Here is a 7,550-nt window from a genome sequence, read left to right as displayed (position 1 = left end):
ACGCTCGTCTGGGTCACACACACGTATGCTGTTTATATATGCGTAATCCAACCCCCTCTATCGGCCCCAGCCAATGAATAAACTAATACCCAATAATGACCTCCCGATCTCTACATGCCACAGTCCACCCCCAAGGTCTTGCATCGTCGCCCCGACGATCAACTTAATCCCATGGCCTAAAAATTGCTGAGGCTACAGTAGAAGCTGTATGGGCCTCCGACACTACCCTACCTACAGGCCGAGGCAGGCGGTAAACATTAGAGTGGTGGCCAGCGGTGGTTCGTCGCGGCCGTCGACCCTCATTCTCATCCCTAACAGACGGAACGCTTACCAACAAGTCTGCAGATAACTCACTGGCTTCTCTTACCCCTAAATCAGGCGCAACGGAAGGTGTTGGCACAACTCCTGAAGGTGCTAACGAACCTGTGGACGATGGTTCTACACAAGCTAGTTCAGCAGAATGTGATACTCCTGGTACCTGGTTTCCCCCTGGAATAACCAACAACCATTCTGGTTCAGACTCATCCTCCTGCACACTCGCTTGTTCCAGTGGAGGGTTAATTTCAGAACCTTGATGGGTCTGATTACCCTCAAATACCAGTGACTCCCTCTGAACACATGCCTTTAATGAGGACCGGTGAACATGTTTAACCCTGTCTGGCTCACCCAGTGGTGCTACTGAATAGACAGCGCCGCTCGCCTTGGGTGTTTTCACTACCCGATATACAACAGAGCTCCAAAAATCCTGAATTTTCTGACGACCCCTCTTAGCATAATCTCGGAGGTACACCAGCTGGCCTTCCTTTAACGGGACATCATGAACACCTTGATCATAATTGGCCTTACGACGGTCCGCAGCCTGCCTTAACCGTTCACGAGCCCCCTCAAAAGCTACCTGAAGTCGGGCTTGGTGTTCCACCACCCAGTCATGTACAGTACCTGGTACCACCTCCTGGACCCTACCAAGGAGGAAATCCACAGGGAGCCGGGGTTCCTGCCCAAACATCAAGAAATAGGGCGTTTCACCGGTGGACTGGTGGGGAGTGGAATTATAACAGAACAACAGTTGTGGAAGACAAGACACCCAATCTCGTTTCTTTGACACTGGGAGAGTACGCAAGAGATTATGCAACGTACTGTTAAATCGCTCACACTGACCGTTTCCCGCTGGGTGATAAGGTGTAGTGCGAGACTTTTGAATGTTATACAAGGCACACAGCTGTTGCATTAGACAAGACTCAAAATTGCGGCCCTGGTCGGAATGAATCCGACCAGGAACCCCAAACTTGTAAAACCACTCCACCACCAATGTTCCAACAACAGTCTCGGCCCTCTGGTCCCGAGTAGGGACAGCCATACTGTATTTGGTGAAGACGTCAGTCATCACCAATACATTTTCTATCCCGGTCCGAGACGGCTCAAGGACCGTGAAATCGATTGCCAAAATCTTGTTAGGCCTAGATGCCAGTAAATGACCCATGAAGCTCCGGGCGGCGGGCTGTGTGTCCTTAGCCACTTGGCATCGCTCGCACTCCCTACACCACTGAGCTACCTCCAAAGCCAAACTAGGCCAATAACAGCGCTGCCTGACTAGCTCCGTGGTGCGCTCAATTCCTTGATGGCCATGATCTTGATGCAGCGAGGTCAGCACCTCCATACGCAGTGCGCTAGGTAGCAATACCTGCAGGAACTCCTCCCCACCATTAGGACGGAGAACTCGACGATAGACTACCCCATCCTGTTCCACTAACCTATCCCACTGACGAAGGAGAGCTAAGGCTGGCTTTGACAGCAATCGGCGCTCTTCCCCACTAGGGAACCTCTTACTTTCCCACAACCCCAGGACTTCACTAAACACAGGGTCAGTCCTCTGTAAAGACCGCATCTCCTCACCTGAATAACTGGGAAAAGACATCATAACAGCCTGAGTAACCGGAAGGACCACCCTATCTTCCAAAGCCTGATGTACCTCCACAGGCACGCTAGTGCCCAACGTCTCAATACCCAAACCCCAATTAAGGGAGCATGGTGGGTTCTGTCGTGAGAGGGCATCTGCGTTCTTATTACTTCTCCCTGACCTATACCGGATCTCAAAATCAAAGGAGGCCAGTTGTGCAGCCCAGCGCTGCTCTGTAGCGCCAAGTTTAGCTGACGCCAAATGACTTAGGGGGTTGTTGTCTGTAAACACAACACATTTCTGCCCTAATAGGTATTCCCTAAATTTTTCAGTCATGGCCCACTTGAGCGCAAGAAACTCCAATTTCATTGAGCTGTAATTTGACATATTGCGCTCAGTGGGCCGAAGACTGCGACTGGCGTAGGCAATGGGCCGCACCTGGCCTCCCTGCTCCTGGGAAAGGACAGCCCCCAGTCCTGCATGACTGGCATCCACTTCCAGGATAAAAGGCTGGGAGAAGTCTGCATATGCCAAAACGGGTGCTGATGTAAGTTTACTTTTCAGCCCCTCAAAACTCTGTTGGCACTGATCGGTCCATGCCGCCCTGAAGTCCTGGGAAGCTCCCAAACTGGGCCTTACCTCTGCAAATTCAGCGACTAGCCGATGTAATGGAGCGGCAAATTTTGCAAAGCCCTCGACAAATCGACGATAGTAACTTGCGAACCCGAGAAAGGAACGCAACTCACCAACAGTCTCTGGTTGACGCCACTGTGACACTGCCTCCACTTTACTAGGGTCTGTAGACACCCCTTCAGAGGAGATCACATGCCCAAGGTATTTTACCGACTTCTGGAAAAACGAGCATTTCTCCAACCTAGCCTTTAACCCCTCCCGTTCTAATCGACTCAAAACAACTTCCAACCGCATCAGATGTTGGGCCACAGATGACGAGAACACAACAATGTCATCAAGATATAACAGCAGCGATTGACCTTGCTGATCACCAAATAATCGTTGCATCAGCCGCTGAAAAGTGCTAGGGGCATTACAAAGCCCAAAGGGCATACGGTTGTATTCGAATAGTCCGAAGGGGGTACAAAAAGCAGTCTTGGGTTGATCTCTCACAGCCATCGGGACTTGATTGTACCCGCTGGCTAAATCCATGGTGGAAAACCAGCGGGCCCCAGTTAGGGAATCTAAAGACTCCTCGATGCGCGGTAAAGGAAAGGCATCCTTACGAGTCTTTGAATTCAACTGACGGTAGTCTACACACATGCGTAGACTACCGTCCTTTTTCTTCACCAACACTATTGGCGAGGCATAAGGGCTACTGCTCTCTTTAATCACTTGTGCCTCAAGCAGCTGATTTATATGGGCTTTAACAACCTCGTACTCTGAAGGAGGTATTCGTCGATAACGCTGTCTCACTGGGATATCGTCAACCAGAGGGATCTCATGGGTAATCAAATTGGTACACCCCAGATCGCCCTCGTGTGCAGAAAACACTGAATGATAGTTCCGAAGCAGTGCCTTAACCTGACTGACTTCCTCACACCTGAGCATAGATAAGTCAATGGCTTCAATCTGATCTAATACTGCACTTACCTGAGAGCCCTGACCACTAGCAGAGAGCACTTGGGAGCCCTGGGCATTAGTGGCAGCAACAGACTGTACCTCTACCACCTCAGTGGGCAAGCTAACCACCAAGACACTATTCAGACTACCCAAAATTCTACGAGGGTAAAGCAACACATCCAGCGTCCCTACATTCACTACAGGTACATAAACCGTACCATGAATGACTTTTATCAACGCAGGAGAGGCCAACAATCCAGAAGGCAAACCCTCCTCCAAGGGTTCGAAAAGCACAGTGGTATCTGCAAACTGCCTAGAACATGTTGCAGCCACTAACTTTATAGTACCACCAGGGATACGACATGCGCGACGGCCACGCATTCTAACCTTGCCCACACTACTCTCACTGGGCTGGGTACTAGCTTGCTGACAATGCTGAAGGGCCTGAACCATAATACTTGGGGCTTGTGAAACTGACGGCAAGCTGAATAAGGCGGGGCCATGCTGCCCAAAGAGCTCCTGGTAGCAGCGCCGTAGGATATTCATCCCTAAAACTCCTGGGACTCTAGTGCACGGCCCACCCGGAGGATCCCTGACCACCAGGACCCCGCACTTTGGTACCAGCCTACCGCACAGCTCCACATCCAACTCAATATACCCGACGTATGGTATTGCAAGACCATTAGCGGCACGAAGTTGTAACCAGTGACATGTCTTCATCCCTCCCTGTCCCCACTGGTCGCTATACTCACGGAAACAGCTCTCTGTTATGGTGGACACCATCGATCCAGTGTCCACCAAACAGGGAACTGAAACACCCCCAAAAAGGGCAACGAGATGAGGGCAAGACGAAACTAACTGAGGCACGGAAGTAAAAATAGAGCCATCAAACTCCCCAACCGAACAGTGGCTCTGCAGTTCGGTGGGTACTAGTTTTCCGACCGCTGTACAGAATGAGCTGGTTCTTCCCGGGTTGCAGGCACAAACCTGGAAGAAGGCCTCGACCGAGGGGAAGCACGCTGTCCATCGCAGTCCCTAGCAAAATGACCCTCACGTTGGCATCGCCGACATATTACTGGACCACGACGAGGAGAGGCATTTCGGGACTGAAAGCTCTGTAATCGGGCAAGCCCTTGTGTAAGCTGACCTATTTGCTCTTGCTGCAACTTAAGCATCTCGCGCAATTCTGCAAATTCTGAACGTGAACTACTGCTTTCAGCTTGTGGCTCCCCTTGTACCCCACACTGAAACCCATATGCTACCGGAAGCGATTGGCTCCTAGGTCTCGTTCCCCCGGGCATCCCTTCCCGTTCCCAACGTATCGCCTCACCCCGGACATCCAAAAAGGTACATAATGGCTGCCGGCGCACCAATTGTTTAAGTTCACGACGCAATGCCGGATCTAACACAAATTCAACAAATTGGTCGCGCAACAATATTTCTGCATTTGGCATGGCGGAGGACGACTGCTGCTTAACTTTCTCCTGGAGGCCCATCAGGGCAAGGGAGAACTCCAAAAGGGTCTCCCCCTCCCGCTGCCTCCGTGAGAAAAAGGCCTCTTGCAAAGCCACATATGACAACGAACAGCCATACAATTCACGTAGGGCCTCGACTATAAGAGTTGGATTACTTCTATCGGCGTCAGAACGATGCCTAATGTCCTCCCGAGCCTCACCCTCTAAGTGATCGAACAAAAAGAACGCCTGGTCAGCCGTAGACAAGCAATGGGCCAGGATACAAGCCTGTGCCTCTTCGACCCATTCATCAATACCTATACCTGACGTTCCACTAAATTTTGGACATTTCTGGTCTCTAGGGACAAAAACAAACCTATCTGCTGATGTGGCACCAGCACCTGGCAAAGTAGGCCTAGCCGCTGCTGCCGCGTCATTGCCCTGTGTGGTGTTACTCGCTAGGGAACTTACTGAAGGTTGGTCCTGCTTCAACCTCTCATTCTCCACTCTCAACTGAGTCACCAGGTCCCGTAGCTCCTGCAATTCTCCCTCCATCTTGAACAGTAAGCAAACAATTAAATTGCCTGCAAAAATAAGATTTGAGAAAACAGTTGAACATATACCGCTGTCTTGTTCCTACATACACGTTACAAAAACAAATACACATATACACACTAAACCCAACCAATACCAATGTCTCCAAAACAGGAAAAACCACAAAAGCAGGACCCTGCCGACACTACGCCAGTTTGTGGCCAAATGGCAGAGGGAAGATATGAATTAAATAAATTTGAATAAGTTAATTACCCAAAGGGTTAATAATACCTGACTACGCCACCCTGGGAATCTCACCCAAGGAATTGATTGAAAACATTATGCACAAGTTCCCCACTCTGTGGCAAATAGGCAATGGAGACAGAGGTACTGGTATAAAAATAGAATATTTATTGTATTTGCAAAGTCAGAAGAAATTTAAAATGCATTTACAAGATGCATAAACTGGGACCACAATCACACAAATGGTCCAGAAGGACGACACAAGGAGCTGCAGCCTCGGCTAAATGACCGGCCGTACAGGCCTTTACTCTACGTACACTGCAAACTCACACCACTCCAAAAGCCCCAGTGCACACGGCAAATCACAGCACTCCGTGAGGAAACACCATCACCACCTAAAGGAAGACTTTATTTAGCCCTGCTCTTCATCAAAGGTCTGCAGCTCCTGTAAAACAAAATATCACAGCACACACACACAAACACCCACACACACACACTCAAACAGAAACAAGAAGGATTTACAAAGTTCAGGCAGGTAATACAGCTGACACTTAATGCCTGTCAAACACACAATAACAAAATTAACCAAATTAAATTGAATTAAAGAATAAAGAAACAAAACCAATTGTCACTGAAACAAACAGAAAGAAAACATATGTTCACGCCAGTATGCTGGCAATAATACAAAAATTAACCCAAAACAACAAATAAATCAACTGAAAACATAACTGGACCATATAAGTGCAAAAGCACTCCCACCGCATTAGCGGATTCACAAACGTGTCAAAATGGGATTCACGTTCACGAACGCGAATATTCAACCCGGAACAAGACAGCGGTGACGTCACTGCATACCCCTATCACTCTATAACATGGGGAAAACTAATCATGTTAATCAGTCGTCACAATACATTTCTGTAATAAACCCACATGAGTGAGACATACCGAATAACAGGCACAGGGACCCGGGAATCAGTGGAGGTGAAGATAATACTCCATAGTGGCAATGCAAAGTTTTAGTTTCAGTTTAATCACTCAGCTGGTGGAGCTCAGGATACACGAGGAGAATAACTTGGCGTATACAGTCGTCATCCGCCCATACGCAGCATCGTATTGACTATGATAAAGGCATAAGTTACTAATGAAATGCAAGGCAGTCAACACGCCATTAGAACACAACGTTACCTGAATGTGATCGCATAAACAGATGAGACATGCCGCCGTGAAGTCAAAGCCACAATATCTGCAGCCACGGAGATGTTTACAATTGCAGCAATCGTCCTGCACAGCTGCAGAAAACCGAAATGTATAATCCATGTTTTAAAGAGATGCACATAGCGGTAATAGTTTCACATACCCAAGATAACAACAGCCCTCAGTCCATATGCCGGAAGCGAAACGGGATACCGGAAAATGACGCTCGTCTGGGTCACACGCACGTATGCTGTTTATATATGCGTAATCCAACCCCCTCTATCGGCCCCAACCAATGAATAAACTAATACCCAATAATGACCTCCCGATCTCTACATGCCACATATATATATATATATATATATATATATATATATATATATATATATATATATATATATATATATATATATATATATATATACATATATATACACACACATACCCAACCAACCCCCCCCCCAAGCTGTAAACCTAGGGGAAACACTGAGTTTCTAATTTATGTTTCAAACAAGCAAACACACACATGTGTCAGTGTGTTGATACTGTTATATTTTTTGTCTATTTGAGATTCCTAACCCTCAGAAGATCATGAGATACATTTCAGTGAAGAAAACATACATCCTTACATCAGTGGCGTTGCAGTGTTAATT

The 7,550-nt window shown here is 47.9% G+C and overlaps 1 long non-coding RNA gene across 1 annotated transcript; it reads right to left on the bottom strand.

Annotated features, from left to right (window-relative positions):
- Positions 1–5,223: 5,223 nt before the first annotated feature.
- LOC129426946 (uncharacterized) lies at positions 5,224–7,219 on the bottom strand. Its single transcript, XR_012367783.1, has 3 exons — positions 7,061–7,219; positions 6,889–6,992; positions 5,224–6,820 (listed from the first exon to the last, which is right to left on the bottom strand). It is a non-coding gene; the product is annotated as an uncharacterized lncRNA (long non-coding RNA).
- Positions 7,220–7,550: the final 331 nt, after the last annotated feature.

This window comes from Misgurnus anguillicaudatus, chromosome 24 (genome assembly GCF_027580225.2).
Source record: "Misgurnus anguillicaudatus chromosome 24, ASM2758022v2, whole genome shotgun sequence".
NCBI lineage: Eukaryota > Metazoa > Chordata > Actinopteri > Cypriniformes > Cobitidae > Misgurnus > Misgurnus anguillicaudatus.
Note: the sequence above shows the minus strand (reverse complement) of the source record. Positions and strands in the feature narration are given on the sequence as shown.